We start from the raw sequence: 17307 nt of genomic DNA, 5'->3' as shown, positions 1-17307 counted from the left end.
ACGCCGCCGCCGATAGAGCATAAGCTGATTTTTTTTAAAAAAAATAGAGTATATAGCCCTGCCTACACCTGGAGGAAGAGGTGAGTGTCTGAGCTACCAGCTGGACAGCCTTGTTCTTTTTGTCTTGGCCCACCAGGGGTACATCCTGTGCCCCACTCCACCTACTGTACCCCCAAGTAACCAGGCAGCAGCACTCTTCCTGCCCACCCCCATTATCCCCTGCTGCATCACCCACCACCAGAGACACGGGCTTCATGTACACCTGGAAGAAGAGTGACCACCAGAGCCACAGGCCCCACCTGCAATGATTGGAGGAAGTAATGAGTAGACAGCAGTGAAAGAGTACATTCAACAACATAAAGAACAATATAGCAGCACCAGAAACTAGTGGTTCCAAAACAGGAAGACCTGAGCACCCCAATGCAGATCACGCAGAAGAAAATAAACTTAAAAACAACTTTACGAAGATTATAGAGGTCCTTAAAGAAGAAATGAAAAAATCCTTTAAAGAAATGAAAGAAAAGACAAACAGAAGATTGAAAGAAAGCAATGAATCCCTTAAAAAGCCAAGAAAACCAAGAAAATCTATCAAATGAGTGAGGAAATCTGGGACACTGTAAAAAGACTATCCCTAAGAATAATAGGGATAGAAAAGTATTTCTGTCTTCAAGGCACAAAAAATATATTTAATAAAATCATAGAAGAAACATTTCCCAAACTAAGAAGGATATGCTTGTGAAGGTAGAAGAAGCTTATAGAACACCAAATAGACTGGACTAGAAACAAAAGTCCTCTCAACACATAATAATGAAAACAGTAAACATACAGAATAAAGAAAGAATATTAAGAGCTGTAAAGGAAAAAGGCCAAGTAACATATAAAGGCAGACCCTTCACATTAACACTTGATTTCTCAATGGAGATTCTGAAAGCCAGAAGGTCCTGGTCAGATGTTATGCAGACATTAAGAGACTATGGATGCCAGCCCAGACTACTATATCCAGCAAAGCTCTCAATCATAAAAGACAGAGAAAACAAGATATTTCATGACAAATCCAGATTTAACCAACATCTATCTATAAATCCAGCCATACATAAAGTACCAAAAGGAAAATTCTAACCCAAGGAAGTTAGCTGCACCCATGAAAACACAGGAAATAGATAACCTCACATCAACAAACCTCAAGGAAGGGAAACACATGAATATTATTACCACTACCAACAAAACCAAAAATAACATAAATTAACAATAACTAAACAAGCATATACATTCTAAAGGTATCTTGATTTCAAAATTTGAGTCTAAGGATAGGTCTCTTCAGAAAAGAGGTTTTTCTTTTGTTTTCACAGAAGATGAGAACCTGTGGATTGCTTCTAGACAAATATGGTTTGATAGACCATGCCCTCCAGAAAGGTTGACATGAACACCCTCAAAAAATTACTTCGCCCAACTGCTTACTGAGATGAACTTAGCACACAGGATATACCATGAAAGACCTGATTATCAGTGCCCCCAGTCAGCAGGAAGCAGTATGGAAAGAACTGCACTCATATTCCCAATAATTGTCTATAAAGGTTAATTTAAATTGAAAGGGGGATATGAATAATTTGCATTGGTATGGATCTTGGTTTATTGTTACAAATTTAAGGTCAATCTTGTTATATGTATATTTCTGCTCTTGATTGAGGTTTTGTGTTGTGTAGTTTATTTAAAAAATATAATGTATAATTAAGAAATATAGATTAATAGACAGTCATCTATAATAGTCAAAATTGTAGTTATGTTAGTTAGATTATCTAGATGTATAGAGATATATTTCAGTTAAATGTGTATTCTTCAAATCTTTTAGAGTATGGCATTTAAATGTTTTAATAACTTAACGACTTTTCATGATGGTGAGACATGTCTGCTCCTGGCAGCATCAATTACTTCAAAAGGAAGATGTGCCTCAAAGAGTCTCCTTAGCCGTTTGAGGAAGAAACTGCTCTTGCCTGAACTGCTTCACTAGATCTGCAGTACCCACAGAGAGATGACTGCTGAACTTGCCTAAAGGTGAGATGGTCCTTTGAGGTTCCTGCTTCATGAAATAGTCTGTGAGACATTCTGCAAAACACAGAAAAAGTAACTTAACTGTCTTTGAAATTCCCTGATTCATGGAAAAGTCTTCTGGACACTATGGGCCGGCCTATAGGCTGAAGATGGATGCCCCAACAGTACAGAAGAACTTTGGGTGACTGTCCATGTAGCAAGATGTCTCTGTCAATTCTAGAGTTTTAGAAGTTCCTTACAATGCACTTCCTGTTTAGTTAGATAATAGATCCTTCTGGAGTCTTTGATGGAGTTGAAGAATAGATAGTAATAACATAGTTTTCCTTAGTTATGATAAAAGATAAAGTAGATATAAATATTGTAATTGTAATTCTTATTTGATACATGTTTTGTTATATGTTATTTTACTATGTTAAACTTAAGGCCTTCCTTTATGTTTAAACAAAAAAGGAGAAATAGTGTAGGTGGTAGTTCTTTCTATGTGTTGTTTGTATTGATTAATGAATAAAGAAACTGCCTTGGCCTGATAGTGACAGAACTTAGGCAGGAATGCATTGTCTTCCCACCACCTAATGAAACATTCTTCAAAACTGACCACATGCCTAGTGACAAAGAAACTCTCCACAAATACAAGAAAATTGAAATAACTCCCTTCACCCTATCAGACTACAATGGATTAAAATTGGGTTACGACAACAACAGGAGCAACAAGAAGCCTACAAAATGATGGAAACTAATCAACTCTCTACTGAATGACTAGTGTGTCAAGAAAAAAATAGAAAGGAATTAAAGATTTTCCAGAATTCAATGAAAATGAGTGTACAATATATCTAAACCCATGGGACACAATGAAAGGTGTTCTAAGAGGAATTCGAAAGCACTACGAATTCACAGTCACCCTGATACCTTTTGATGGAAGTTTTTGTCCTGCTTAGTCCCATAGCCATTCAGTTTCAAATAAGCACACAGAGGCTTATATTAATTATAATCTATTTGGTCTATTGCTCATGTTTATTAATAACCAGCTCTGACAACTTAAATTCACCGATAAGTCTTATCTATATTTAGCCAAGTGGCTTAGTACCATTTCTCAGTAAGTCATTATAATCTTGTTTCTTCAGTGTCTGAGTGGTAACTCCATCTATGCCCTTCCTCTTCTCAGAATTCTCCTAGCCTGGTCATCCCACCTGTATTTCCTGTATAGCTACTTGTCAATTAGTATTTCATAAAATTAGTACAAGTAACAAATTTTTAGAGAGTGCAAGAGCATTATCTCAAAGCATTTCCTCCATTTTTCAAAACCAGAACCTGAAATACAATCTCCTTTGTTTAGTTTTTTCTTGACCATTATCCATAAAAAAACTTATAACCATCACTCTAACAAAGACATACATCCATAATCCATATTTTTGGAACACGGACATAGTTTTCTATTTTCTAGGCAACTTCCTGATAATTGGGAGTGTTTGTGATCTTTGGAGGGACCCTGAGAAAATTTAGGATTATGATCAAATACTGAGTGAGGTCAGACGATCTCAACCAGTCACCTTGAAGCTGTCCTGGATGTAGAACTCAGAAGAAATTACAACAGCAGTGCTCTGTGTTGTTGGATTATCGAGGCCATTCACTCCTATCAGAGATTTTTCAGGGGGGTTCTTCTCAATCAAACTTGGTTTTTCTTAACCTAGAATGAATCCACAGCCTTTCATTTCCTGTGGAAACAACAGTAAAACCTCTTCCCCAAAGTAACATATCTTTGACTTTAATTTTGAAGTCAAGATATTTTTAAAATATATAGGTTAGTTTAATCCAGCAGCATTTATAATCAAAATCTTTTAGCAGCTGTTGTTGCTCCTTCCTCATCAGAGAAACACTTCAAAGGCAACAAAATAACATACAGCATCTAGATTCTCTGTGTATTTTCTGTCTTTACACTTTTATTGCTCTATTTCTTTGCTTAAGGGTTTTTTGTTTTCTTTCCCAAGCCTATGTATACTTTTAAACACATTGCAAACCATTTAGAGGTTTTTTCCCCCCATTGGGATCTGTCTTTACTGTACATTTCTATCTGAACATATGAGTCTTTAAGTGGTATTGTTAGGATTAAAGTAGCCACTTTGATGTATGGTTCCACTTCATTTCTTTACTTCCTGAGAGTTTAAATTCATGGCAGAGGTACTGGCTGGAGTCGTATTTATTGCCACAACTCTGTGGAGTTTCTAGGTCTATGCCACCACCAAGAAGCATTTTATTGACTGCTCATAAACACCATTTAAGTGTTTGGTAGCAAGGCCTCTTAAAAGAGCCATGTTGTTTTTGCTGCTAATGCTGTGTCAGGAAGCCTCTAAAGGATCTGCACATCTGCACCTCTGCTTGCCTATAACAAACAGAGTCCACCCACAAAAATGCTGCTACCAAGAAGCTTTGCTGGACTCTGGGTTTTTTTTTTTTTCGTATGTCTAGAATTCCTTTCCAAACCATCTCATGTTTTGTTTGGATATAGTTTGCAAATGTTTGGTATCATTTGTAGACAGAAGTCTGTCCTACCTAGTCCCATAACTATTCAGTCCCAAATGACAATATAGAGGATCATATTAATTATAAACTGTTTGGCTTATTGCTCGGGCTTATTACTAACTATCTATTATAACATAAATTAACCCAAATTCTTATCTACATTTGCACACGTTACTTGGTACCTTTTCTCAGTAAGTCATTCTCATTTCTTTTCAGCTTGGAAATGAAGAGGTAAGGTGGCTGTGGTTTTGCTATTTCATCACTCTAATCTCTCAACATTTCCCCCTGGTGTGGGATAATTGTCTCTATTCTCTCAATTATATTTTAAATAAACGTGATTGGCCAGTAGCTAGGCAGGAATTATAAGTGGGACAAGTAGGCAGGAAGTAGAGGCAGGTCAATGAGAACAGTAGAATTCTGGGAAGAAGGAAATCATAACCCAGCCACAGAAGAAGAAAGATGTGACTGTCTCGCCAAATAAGGTACTGAGCCACGAGGCTAAAGCAGACAAGAATAATGGGCTAATATAAGTTATAAGAGTTAATAAGAAGCCTGAGATAATGGGCCAATCAGTTTATAACTAATGTAGACCTCTATGTGGTTTCTTTGTAAATGACTTAATGACTGCAGAAACCAGGCAGGACAGAAAATTCAGTCAAAATCTCTCAATAGGTTTTTCTGGGTTTTTATTATTTAAACCTATCATAGCACATACTACATATACCTAAACTATAAAACATTTCAATAAATAAAGAGAATTACATATCAATATCCCTTATGAACATCAATGAAAATTACTCAATAAATTATTGGCAAAGAAAATCCAAGAACACATCTAAAAGATCATCCACTATGATCAAGTAGCCTTCATTCTAGTGATGCAGGGAAGTTCAACATAAAAAAAATCAATAAATACAATCCACCATAAAAACAAGCTGGAAAAATACACATGATCATTTCATTAGATGCTGAAATAGACTTTGACAAAATTCAACAAACCTTCATGATAAAAGTCCTGGCAATATACAACAAGCTGATAGCCAACACCAAATTAAATGGAAAGAAACTCAAAGCAATTCCACTAATTTCAGGAACAAGACAAGGATTTTCCCACTATCTTTATATCTATTTAATATAGTACTTGAAGTTCTAGCTAGATTAATAATGCAACTGAAGGAGATCAAGGGGATACCAATTGGAAAGGAAGAATTCAAAATATCATTATTTGTAGATGGTAGGTGGTATACATAAGAAAGCCCCAAAATTTTACTAGGGATCTTCTACAGTTGATAAATACCTTCCTCAAAGTATCTTGTTATAAAATCAACTCAAAAAATCAGTAGCTATCCAATACACAAATAATAAAAGGGCTGAGAAAGAAAGCAAGGAAAGAATACCCTTCATAATATATGAATATAACTATAAATAATATAAATTATCTTGGTGTAAATCTAACCAAACAAGTAAAAAACCTGTTTGATAAGAACTTTAAGTCTTTGAAGAAAGAAATGGAGAAGATATCAGAAGATGGAAAGATTTCCCATGCTCATGGATCAGTAGGATTAACATAGTAAAAAAAATGGATATCTTATCAAAAATAATCTATAGATTCAATGCAATCCCCTTTAAAATTCCAACACAAGCTGGGTGGTGGTGGCGCATGCCTTTAATCCCAGCACTCGGGAGGCAGAGGCAGGTGGATCTCTGTGAGTTCGAGGCCAGCCTGGTCTCCAAGAGCTACTTCCAGGACAGGAACCAAAAACTACGGAGAAACCCTGTCTCGAAAATTCAAAAATAAATAAATAAATAAAATTACAGCACAATTCTTTATACAATCCTAAGAACAATATTGAACTTTATATGGAAAAACAAAAAACCCAGGGTACCTAAAATAATCCTACAAATAAAGAAATTCCAGAGGCATCACCATCTCTGATTTCGAGCTCTCCTACAGAGATATAGAAAATGAGGGATCAGGTGGTAGGATTGAGGAAAAGAGAATTGAAAAAGATGATTGGAAAAGGGGTCATTTTAGGATAAGGTAGAAACCTAGTGCAAGGGAAGTGCTAAGAGGTCTACAAGAATGACCCCAGCTAAGATTGCTAGCATTAGGAACATGTAGCCTCAACTGGCACTCTCCTGTGACCAGGTAAGACTTCTACTGTAGGGATTGGGATAGCAACTCAGCCACTTAACCTTCATTCAACAGTCTGTCTTGGCCTACAGAATGTGCTGTGGTAAGGGTAACACATAGATTGTGGGAGTGGCCAGCTAATGACTGTTCTAGTCTGATACCCATGCCAGAAGTGTAAGGCCATCTGTGACATGATCTGGATAGCAACGACAGACACGGTGGATGTTTCAGACACTTAGGAATAAAACTAAAGATTACTGGCAACAAGAAGATGCAAGATGTATCTACCCTAATTGTCTTCAGAGAGGCTTCATCTAGCAATTGATGAAAACAACTTCAGACACTCACAGCCAAACATTAGGCCAAACTCAGGGAGTCCTGCTGAAGAGAGTGATTGTAAGAACCAAAGGGGTCAATGACATCAAAAGAAAACACACAGAGTCAGTTAAAATGACCTCGTAGGGGCTCATGGAGACTGAACTGACCACCAGGGAGCCTGCATGGGACTGACATAGGCCCTCTGAATATATATGACAGTTGTGTAGCTTGGTCTTCTTGTGGGACTCCTAACAGTGGGATCAGGCATGGTCTATAATGCTTTTGTTAGCTTTTGGAACCCCATTCCTCATACTGATTTACCTTGTCCAGATTTAATATGAGGGGAGGTGGTTAGTGTTACTACAACTTGATATGCATGTTTTGTTGATATTCATGGGAGAACTGCCTTTACTGAAGAGAAAATAGAATGAATGTGTGAGAGGTGGAATGGGAAAGTGGTAGGGAGGGGCTGGGAGGAGAGGGGGTAAGGAAAACTCTGGCCATCATATAAAAATTAAATAAATTATTATTAAAAAACTAATCTGGATATTCATAAACAGATGATTGTATAAAGATAATGTGGTAATGTACAATATAGAATTTTATTCAGTTCTAAAGAGAATGAAATTAAGACATTTTCAGTAAAATGCACAGATCTAAAGTTCCTTGTATTAAGCAAATTATGCCAGATTTTGAAAGATAAATATGTAATATGTTTCTCTTATACGTGAATCTAAATTCAAATTATATATATATATATATATATATATATATATATTAAATAAAAGTAGAAATGAGACAGTGAAACTGAACAAAGGCAAGGGAAAGAGATGAGAAAAGAGGTTATTAGAATATATGTCATGGAAACAGAAAGGTAATCTATTTATGATGCAAAGAAAAAGGAGACCAGTGAGAGGAAGAAAGTACTAATAAAAGCATGGGGGAATTAATAAGAACAAAGCATAGTTGTATACAAGTATGAATGAAATGTACTGCTTCATGTATTCACCAAGAAATACATAAAAACTTAAAAATTTTATTATATGTAAGGACACAAGTAAATTAAAAGAAGAGGAAAGAATTTATTGCTTGCAGATAGTCAAGGCAAGAAAGCAGAAGTGTTGTGAAATAATCTTTATACACTGAATATGTGTTGCCCTCATTGGGGTAATAAAGATCTAATTTATCAATAGCTATGCAGGATGAGGTTAGGCAGGACTTACTTGCAGACAGGTACAGAACTCACTGGGATAAAGAGGAGTAGAGTTGCTAGGAGATGCAGGGAGAAGGAAGATAAACATACTATGTTAAAAGAAGGAGGTACCAAGCCATGTGGTAGAATGTAGATAAGAAATATGGGTTAATTTAAGTTGTAAGAGCTAGTTAGTAACAAGCCTAGGCTATTGGCTGAGCATTTATAATTAATTTGATGTTTCCATGTGGTTATTGGGGAAGTAGTTGGTAGGACATAAAATTCTGCCTACACAGAAGTGAATACATCAGGCAGAGTAGATTTTAAGCAAGTAAATATGCTATGTGAGATTGTATTCAATGATAGTGTCAATTGCAAAAGAAAATCTACCAATGTAAGCAGATATGCACTGAAAAATAGATTCCAAAGATTTCCCAAAAAACGAGAAAAGATTTCAAAATTACTTGAGTCACACATAGACATCATTGAAAGAAAACCTGACAGTTGTACAAAGGCAGTTGAGACAATAAAAACCTATTTCCAGTAGTTGATAAGATAACCAGAAAATCAAATTTAATTTAATTTAAAAGAAAATATGGACAACACGTAATATCAGTTTGACTAAAGAGAAATAACAGGAACTCTATTCAACATCAGAAGATGGGGCACTGATCTGAACAGAGAATTCTCAACAAAACCTGGAGGCAACCTAGATGCCCTTCAATGGAGGAATGGATGAAGAAAGTGTGGAATATATACACATTAGAGTACTACTCAGCGGTAAAAAACAATGACTTCTCGAATTTTGCGTGCAAATGGATGGAAATAGAAAACACTATCCTGAGTGAGGTATCCCAGACCCAAAAAGAGGAACATGGGATGTACTCACTCATAATCGGTTTCTAGCCATAAATAAAGGACATTGAGCATATAATTTGTGATCCTAGAGAAGCTAAATAAGAAAGTGAACCCAAAGAAAATCGTATAGTCAGCCGCCTGGATAGGGGAAGTAGACAAGATTGCAGGGCAAAAACTGGGAACTTGCGGGTGAGGTGGCATGAGGCAAAGGGGAAATGGGATGAGAAACATGAGAAGGGGAGGATGGGAGGAGCTTGGGGGATTGGGCTGGTTGGGATATAGGAAGGGTGGATACGGGAGCAGCGAAGTATATATCCTAAGGGAGCCATCTTAGGGTTGGCAAGAGACTTGACTCTAGAGGGGTTCGCAGGTGTCCAGGGAGATGTCCCCAGCTGGTACCTTGGGCAACTGAGGAGAGGGAACCTGAAATGACCCTATCCTATACTGATGAATATCTTAGATATCACCTTAGAACATTCATCTGGCGATGGATAGAGGTAGAGACAGAGACTCAATTTGGAGCAACGGTCTGAGCTCTTAAGGTCCAAATGAGGAGCAGAAGGAGGGAGAACATGAACAAGGAAATCAGGACCACGAGGGGTGCACCCACCCACTGTGACAGTGGATCTGATCTATTGGGAACCCACCAAGGCCAGCTGGTCTGGGACTGAATAAGCATGGGTTGAAACTGGACTCTCTGAGTATGGCGGACAATGAAGGCTGATGAGAAGCCAAGGACAATGGCACTAGGTTTCGATCCTAATACATGAACTGGCTTTGTGGGAGCTTAGCCTGTTTAGACCTCACCTTCCTGGATGTAGATAGAAGACCTTCGTCTTCCCGCAGGGCAGGGAATTTGGACTGCTCTTCAGTATGGAGAGGGAGGGGGAATGGTGTTGGGGGAGGAGAAGAGGAGTGGGGATAGGGGAAGGGGAGTGGGGGGAGGGGGCAATATTTGGGAGGAGGGGAGGGAAATGGGAAACGGGGAGCAGGTGGAAATCTTAATTAAAAAAGAATAAAAATAAAAATTAAAAAAAATTTCCGATTACATGGAGAAAACTTTCAAGAAAAATCCATATATTTGTCTTAACGTGATTTTTCTAACCAGTGTGAAATGAAACTAGAAGTTGAAAGTGTAAAGAGAAAGAAAAACATACAGAAATAAAGGGAATTAGTAAGTATGTTAAAGAGGTATGGGACATATGAGAGAGTTGGAAGGCAGGGTAATAGAAAGCATGATTCACATATATTATATGCATATATGAGAATGTCCTGATGAAGTCTATTATTTGTACTATAATATTCTCAAAAATTAGTGGTTAAGGGGCATTGATGGATATTTTCAAAAATAAAACATATATATGCTGAACATATCTATGAATTTTTTTTTTTTTAAATTAACTGACAAGCCGGGCGGTGGTGGTGCACGCCTTTAATCCCAGCACTCGGGAGGCAGAGGCAGGCGGATCTCTGTGAGTTTGAGACCAGCCTGGTCTACAAGAGCTAGTTCCAGGACAGGCTCTAAAACCACAGAGAAACCCTGTCTCGAAAAACCAAACCAAACCAAAACAAAACAAAACAAAACAAAAAAACCAAAAAAAAATTAACTGACAGATAATGAGCAAATAAATGTTAAAATATACTAATTTTAAAATTCAACACTACATATTCACTATAATGTCACAATGGAACACCAATTATATAGTGTTGCAATTTGCAAAAAAATATTATTTATCACTTACTTATCAATCATATATCTATATATCTTATGTGTTATTATTTTCTTTCTCTTACTCTCTGGAAAGATTGCGTCTGAAGATGAGGTAGGGGAGATACGTGGGAGTAAAGTGAAAAGAGAGAAGAAGAAAGGGAAGTAGACGAGAAAGGGAGGAGAGAGGTGAAAGAATAAACAGAGAGGAGAGAAAGAGATTCCTAATTATTCCACAGTGTATAATCAATGTCTAAGGTAAAGGTAGAAGTAGGGGAGGAGAGTGACATATATACTGAGACAATACTGGATAACAGTTTAGTTGATTCTAGTTGATTCTAGACCTTTGAGTCATGTCACCATAATTGGTGATCCATTATAGTTGAAATATTAGTTCATAACATATTATAATTAGAGGTTATTTCTCTATCTGAATACATCAGATTATCACTGCAGAAGTAATAATGTATTAATAATTGTACATAATAAAATATTTTTCTGAAGAATTCTATTCTACAAATTTCCAATCTAATGATTAAATTTTGAATCATGTCAGTAATTTTAAGTAACATTCATATTACAGTAGTTTCTGTAAAATTTCTTCTGTTTTATTCTTTGAAGATGAATGAACATGAACTGCATTTCCTAATTTTTATCACCTTTGAATGTCTTTTAGCATTTTTTTTTAAAAGATTTATTTATTTATTATGTATACAACATTCTGCCTCCATGTATGCCCACATGCCAGAAGAGGGCGCCAGATCTCATTACAGATGGTTGTGAGCCACCATGTGGTTGCTGGGAATTGAACTCAGGACCTCTGGAAGAGCAGCCAGTGCTCTTAACCACTGAGCCATCTCTCCAGCCCCAATCTTTTAGCATTTTATCTCACTTCTAAATTAGGTATAAAAGTATCATTTTCTACATTTTGTTTTCCACTGTGAGTTTTTTCCTAGCCTCATACAAAACTAGAGGAAGCATTTATTATTATTCTTCCTCAAAATGCTAGCATATTATTTTTAAGTTTTAATCCCTCTATTGTAGCTTTGATGAAATCCCTTCCATATCAATATTAAATGATGAATGATAATATGAACTAGTTACACTAGGGTTAGAATCAATTGCTGATTGAAACTAATCAAATAGTAGACAAAAACCTATAACCCTGACAAATTGAAGAATGCTTTGATTCATGGGATTAAAACAGTGAGGTTATATTTGAAGGCAAAAATATAACCCTGATATTTTCCTTTTCATAGAAAACAGATTCGTGATGGCAGGTAATTTTCTAATTATTAATAGAACTTTAAATTACAGCTTTTCCCCTTTCAGGTAATTTTCTCAGTAATGGAATTAAGGATTTGTGGAACAATTTTATTATCAAGATGACTGTCTATCCCACTCTGATTATGTTGCCAGAAAATGGGCAGGTAATTTTTGTCTTAGTTGCTTCTATACCCCATATCTATCTTCATTGTGCTACTGGTACCATATCAACATACTCCCAAAGTAGATGGGAATTTTCCATTTTAATGCTTTAGTGCCTAGTTTTAAATTTTATGCTGTTTTTTAATATTTTATACATAGTCCAGAAGAAACTTTTTTGACAAACCTAAATACTTGCATTGGAAAGTATATTAGTTAGGGTTTTCTGGAAGAACAGAACCAACAGAATGAATATACATTATATGGTTGTTTATTAGATTAGCTTCCACAGTGTGACCCAGGTAGTTCAACAATAACTAATATTGGGAATTCTAAAATCTTTGTAGTTGCTTAGGACATAAGGATAGAGGTTTTAGCAGTCTCAATTTTGTACTGAAGACCTGGAGAACTGCTGACATATACCTTATTTTGGAAGCTCAGTGGAACAAGGTTTTGTCATCAGTGAAGGAATGTTGCAGAGGCCTGAAGACAAATTTGCCAATGAGAGTAAAGGCAAGCAGAAAAGAAAAAAAAAAAAGAAAAAAAAAAAAAAACAGAAAGAAAGAAAATAAAGGAAAAGGAAAAGCTTGTAACTTCTAGACATATTAACCAAATTGTCATCAGAATGTGCTGCTCACATCTGGGGTGTGTTTTCTTACTTTTAAAATTTTGATAGGGAAATCCCTCACAGGAGGGTCCAGCAACTTACATTTAGTTAATTCCACATTTTATCAATTTGACAATCTACAATATGACAGGAGTTATTATTTATCTTTAGTCTTCAGCACTGTTGGAACTACTTCATCTTCAGATACAATCTTTCCAGTAACTTTGTTTTCTTTGTACATATCATAAATTTCTTTAGTACAGTGCTGATTTGGAATTCTTTTCATGTTTTATGGTAGTTATTTTATCAGTGTTATTTTTTATACAAAATAATGAGATTTTATTATGACATCTAATGCATATATTAAATAAATATAATATATCACTTTCTCTAGGCCCCTTTTCTTTTCCAACATTGTTTCTCTTCAACATTCATGTCTATTTTTTTTTAGCTCCACATTTGTGAGAAAAATGGTGCAGCTGTTTTTCTGAGTTTAACTCATTTCAGTAAACACAGTAACGTCAAGATCCATCCATTTCTGTGCAAATTATATAATTTAATCATTTTTGATTTTATATTTATAATCACCACTAAATTTTCTTTATCTGCTCATATGATGATGGGAACCTGGGTTAACTGCATAACTTGTTTATTGCACTATTGTAATTAGTGCCAAAATTAACATAGGTATGCTATGTATCACAATTATATGCTGACTTTGGTTCCTTTTCATATATCTACCTAGATATACTATATTTAGATCATGCAGGGTTATTATTTGGTTTTATGAGGAACCTCCACAATAATTTACATAGTAACTGCACTAATTTAAATTCCTACCAATAATGTTGAAATTTTTTTAGTCCACATTTTAATGGCATTTTCTTTTTGTTTCCTTACTGATAACCATTCTTACTGGGATGATATGAAATCTTTGTACACAAATATAGTTGAGAACTGTGATTCATGCCTAAAAAACCATCTCTTGGAAGAGTGATACAGCAGGGATAAGATTCCAAAATCCATTTGATCTATACTGCATTAGAAGACAGAAGGTAATATATGAAATTTTACCCCAAGACAAATAAAAAATCAATAAAAGTAAAATGGCTAAGAAGGATAAAGAGAAGAAAAAAGAGAAAAGAAGAATGTAGAAGAGAAAAAGAAGATGAAGAGAAACAAAATAAAATCAAGTAGACAAAAAGAATGACAAGATAAAGGCAAGAATTAAGGAGTTAAAAAAAGCATAACAACTAAAACACAAGAATTGTGTCACCTTCAAATACAGATTAATTTGTATTTTTTGTCTACTTTATTTCTTTTTCTTTCTTTATTAAACTAGCTAAGAGGTCAGGAACTATACAGAGCAAGATATATACAAAAGTTTTCAGTCTTTCACTATTTAGTATACTATTGACAATAGGTTTTTGGACATAAAGCCTTTAATAAACTGAAACATTATCCATCTATTCTTATTTATTCATGCCTTTACCATGGAAAGATGTAAACTTTTTCAAACTATATAATTGAGAAGATAATCTGGCTATCTTCTTGGTTCTATTTCTGTGTTATTTTACATTTATGGATTAATGTATTTGGAAACATCCTTGCTTCTCTAAGTTGAAATCATTTTGATTGTGGTATATGTTTTCAGTGCTCCCTTGACTCAGTTTGCAAGTATTTTACTGAAGATGTTTTCATCTGCATGTATTAGGAAACTGTTCATATTTTTTATTATTCTGATTATTAATTAATATAATACTAATTTTGTGTACAATGATCTTGGTAGTATTACTCCTCATTTTACTTTAGGGAATTGTTAAAGAACATAGGTATTAGATCGTCTTATATCCAGAATTTGCAAGGAACTCAATACAACAAAGAATCAAGGAAAGAAATGACTCAATTAAAATGGGATAGGGATCTAAATAGAGATTTCTCAATAGAAGAAAAAGAAATTGCTGTGAAAACATCCAAAAAGTATTAATCATCCCTAGTAATTAGAGAAATGAAAATTAAAAGAACTTTAAGATTTTGTCTCACCCAGTCAGAAGAGCTAAGATCCAAAACAACCAATGACAAATGTTGGTGAGGTTATGGAGAAAGAGAGAAACTCCTTTACTTCTCTGAGTCAACTAACTGTCCTCAACCATGGCCATAGCCTTGACCAAAGATACTCTCAATATTGCCTTATTTACAAGAAATAGAAACTTTTTAAACAGTTCTTAGGACAAGAATAACATAAGGGATTGCGGATACCTTAGAAGATATGGATCCTTGTTCCCAATGACAAAACATCATTCATAATGCTCTTCCACCTAGTATTGCACTCATCATATATCTTTTTATACTTTATCTGGAAATCATAAGGCAAATATTAAAAAATTGAAAGTAATTTCTTCTTTGGGAAAATACAGGGTTAGAAGGAAATGGGTGCTTCTGCATAGGATTTAGAAGAGGTCTTTTAGTCCCCGGTCCTGGTCAAGGCTGTGGCCATGATTGAGGACAATGGACTCAGGGAAGTAAAGCTGAAGACAAGGAGTATAACCCTGTCAACAAGCTGGGCCATCTGGTTAAGGGCATAAAGATCAAGTCCCTGGAGGAAATTTACATGTTAGTCCTGCACATTAAGGAATCTAAGATTATTGAAGTTTTTCTGGGTGCACGCCCAAAGGTTAAGAGACCCTGCCAATGCAGAAGCAGACTCAAGATAACCAGAAGATCAGGTTCAAGGCTTTTGTCACTATGGGGGACTACAATGGTCATGTAGGTCATGGTATAATCCCAAGGGCTATCATCTTGGCCAAGCTTCTCAATGTCCCCATGCTGAGAGGCTATTGGAGAAGCAAGATTAACAAGTCCCACACTGCTCAATACAAAGTAGCAAGCCACAGTGGCTCTGTGTTGGTGGTGCATCTCAACTCTGTTCCCAGAGACACTAGCATTGTCTCTGCTCCTGTGCCCAAGAAGTTACTAATGATGTACAGCATTGATGATTGTTACACATCAGCTAAGAACTGCACTGTCATCCTGAACAACTTGCCAAGGCCAACTTTGATGCCATCTCGAAGACCTGCCCTAAGATCTGAACCCCAGCCTCTGAAAAGAAACTGTGTTCATTAAGTCTCCTCAGGAATTTACTGTCCCTCTTGTGAAATACCCACTAGAAATTTTGTTCATAGAATACAGGCTTTAGATGTGATCACCAAATGGGGGTTTTTATATAAGAAAAATAAGTGAATTAAGTTTTATAAAACTGAAAATAAATCTACCATATAACCCAGATGTATCCTTGGCTTGTGGCTGAAGCATTTGAATTCCCACTCCTCAGTTATTTGCCCAGCAATATTCTTTGGTGCCTTCTTGAAAAGAGCAAGGAAATGTAAACAGACTAAATGTCTTTTAGCAGATGAATGGATAATTAAAATGTGATACATATCCACAATAGAATACTATTCAGAGATGTCTTAGTTAGGTCTTCTATTGCTGTGACAAAACACTATGACCAAAGAGCTTGAGAAGGAAAGTGTTTATTAGGCTTATACTTCAGCATTGCTAATCTTCACTGAAAGAAGTCAGAACAGGAGCTCAAACAGGACAGGATCCCAGAGGCAGGAGCTGATGCAGAGGTCATGAAGGGGACCTGCTTACTGGCTTGCTTCCCTGGCTTTCTCAACCCACCTTCTTACAGCAAATGTCCTGTTTCTCTTTCTCATACTTTCTTTCCATCCCATCCTCTGCAAATGTCTGTGAGCCTTAACTGTGGTAGTTGTAGATGGGAAACTGGGATCCACTACTCTGCAGTTTGATTGGTTGTGGTTTTCTGTAATATTTTCTATCTGTTGTAAGAAGTTTCCTTGGTAAGGAGTAAGGACTACCCTTATCTATCATTATGTGGTGGTTTAAATAAAAATGCCCCCATATGCTCATCCGGAGTGGCTGTAATGTTCTGTCCTATCCCTTTAAGAGACAATCCCCTCCCACCCCCCAGGCCAAGGAAAGTTTTCTTCTGTTTACAGCCTGAGCTCTCTTCCTTGCCATATCTTGTTGTAGGAGCTGTGGGCTGTGTTCCTGCCACCCGGCTCCCAGCCACCTGGCTAGCTTCTGCCCCGAAATAATTACATGGAAACTGTATTCTTTTAAACACTGCTTGGCCCATTAGTTCTAGCCTCTTAATGGCTAATTCTCACATCTTGCCTAACCCATATTTAGTAATCTGTGTAGCACCAGTCTTACCAGGAAAGATTCTGCATGTCTGACCTGGTGGCTTGCTTCATCGCATTTGCCCTGGAGAGGAGTGGCATGGCGTCTGCCTCACTTCCTCTTCCTCCCAGTATTCTGTTCTGTGTACTCCATCCACCTATGTTCTAACCTATCAGGCCAAGGAATTTCTTTATTAATTAACCAATGACCTTCCCACATCAATCTCTGTCCTGAAGAAGTCAACCCCTCCTCTCCTCTTTCCCCTTCTCCCTTCTCCCTTTCTATTTCCCTCCATA

At 36.3% G+C, this 17307-nt stretch overlaps 1 pseudogene; it reads left to right on the top strand.

Moving 5' to 3' along the window:
* The first annotated feature begins 12049 nt into the window (after positions 1 to 12049).
* Positions 12050 to 16004, top strand: LOC130868501 (40S ribosomal protein S2-like; annotated as a pseudogene).
* Positions 16005 to 17307: the final 1303 nt, after the last annotated feature.

Source organism: Chionomys nivalis, chromosome X (genome assembly GCF_950005125.1).
Source record: "Chionomys nivalis chromosome X, mChiNiv1.1, whole genome shotgun sequence".
Lineage (NCBI taxonomy): Eukaryota > Metazoa > Chordata > Mammalia > Rodentia > Cricetidae > Chionomys > Chionomys nivalis.
Note: the sequence above shows the minus strand (reverse complement) of the source record. Positions and strands in the feature narration are given on the sequence as shown.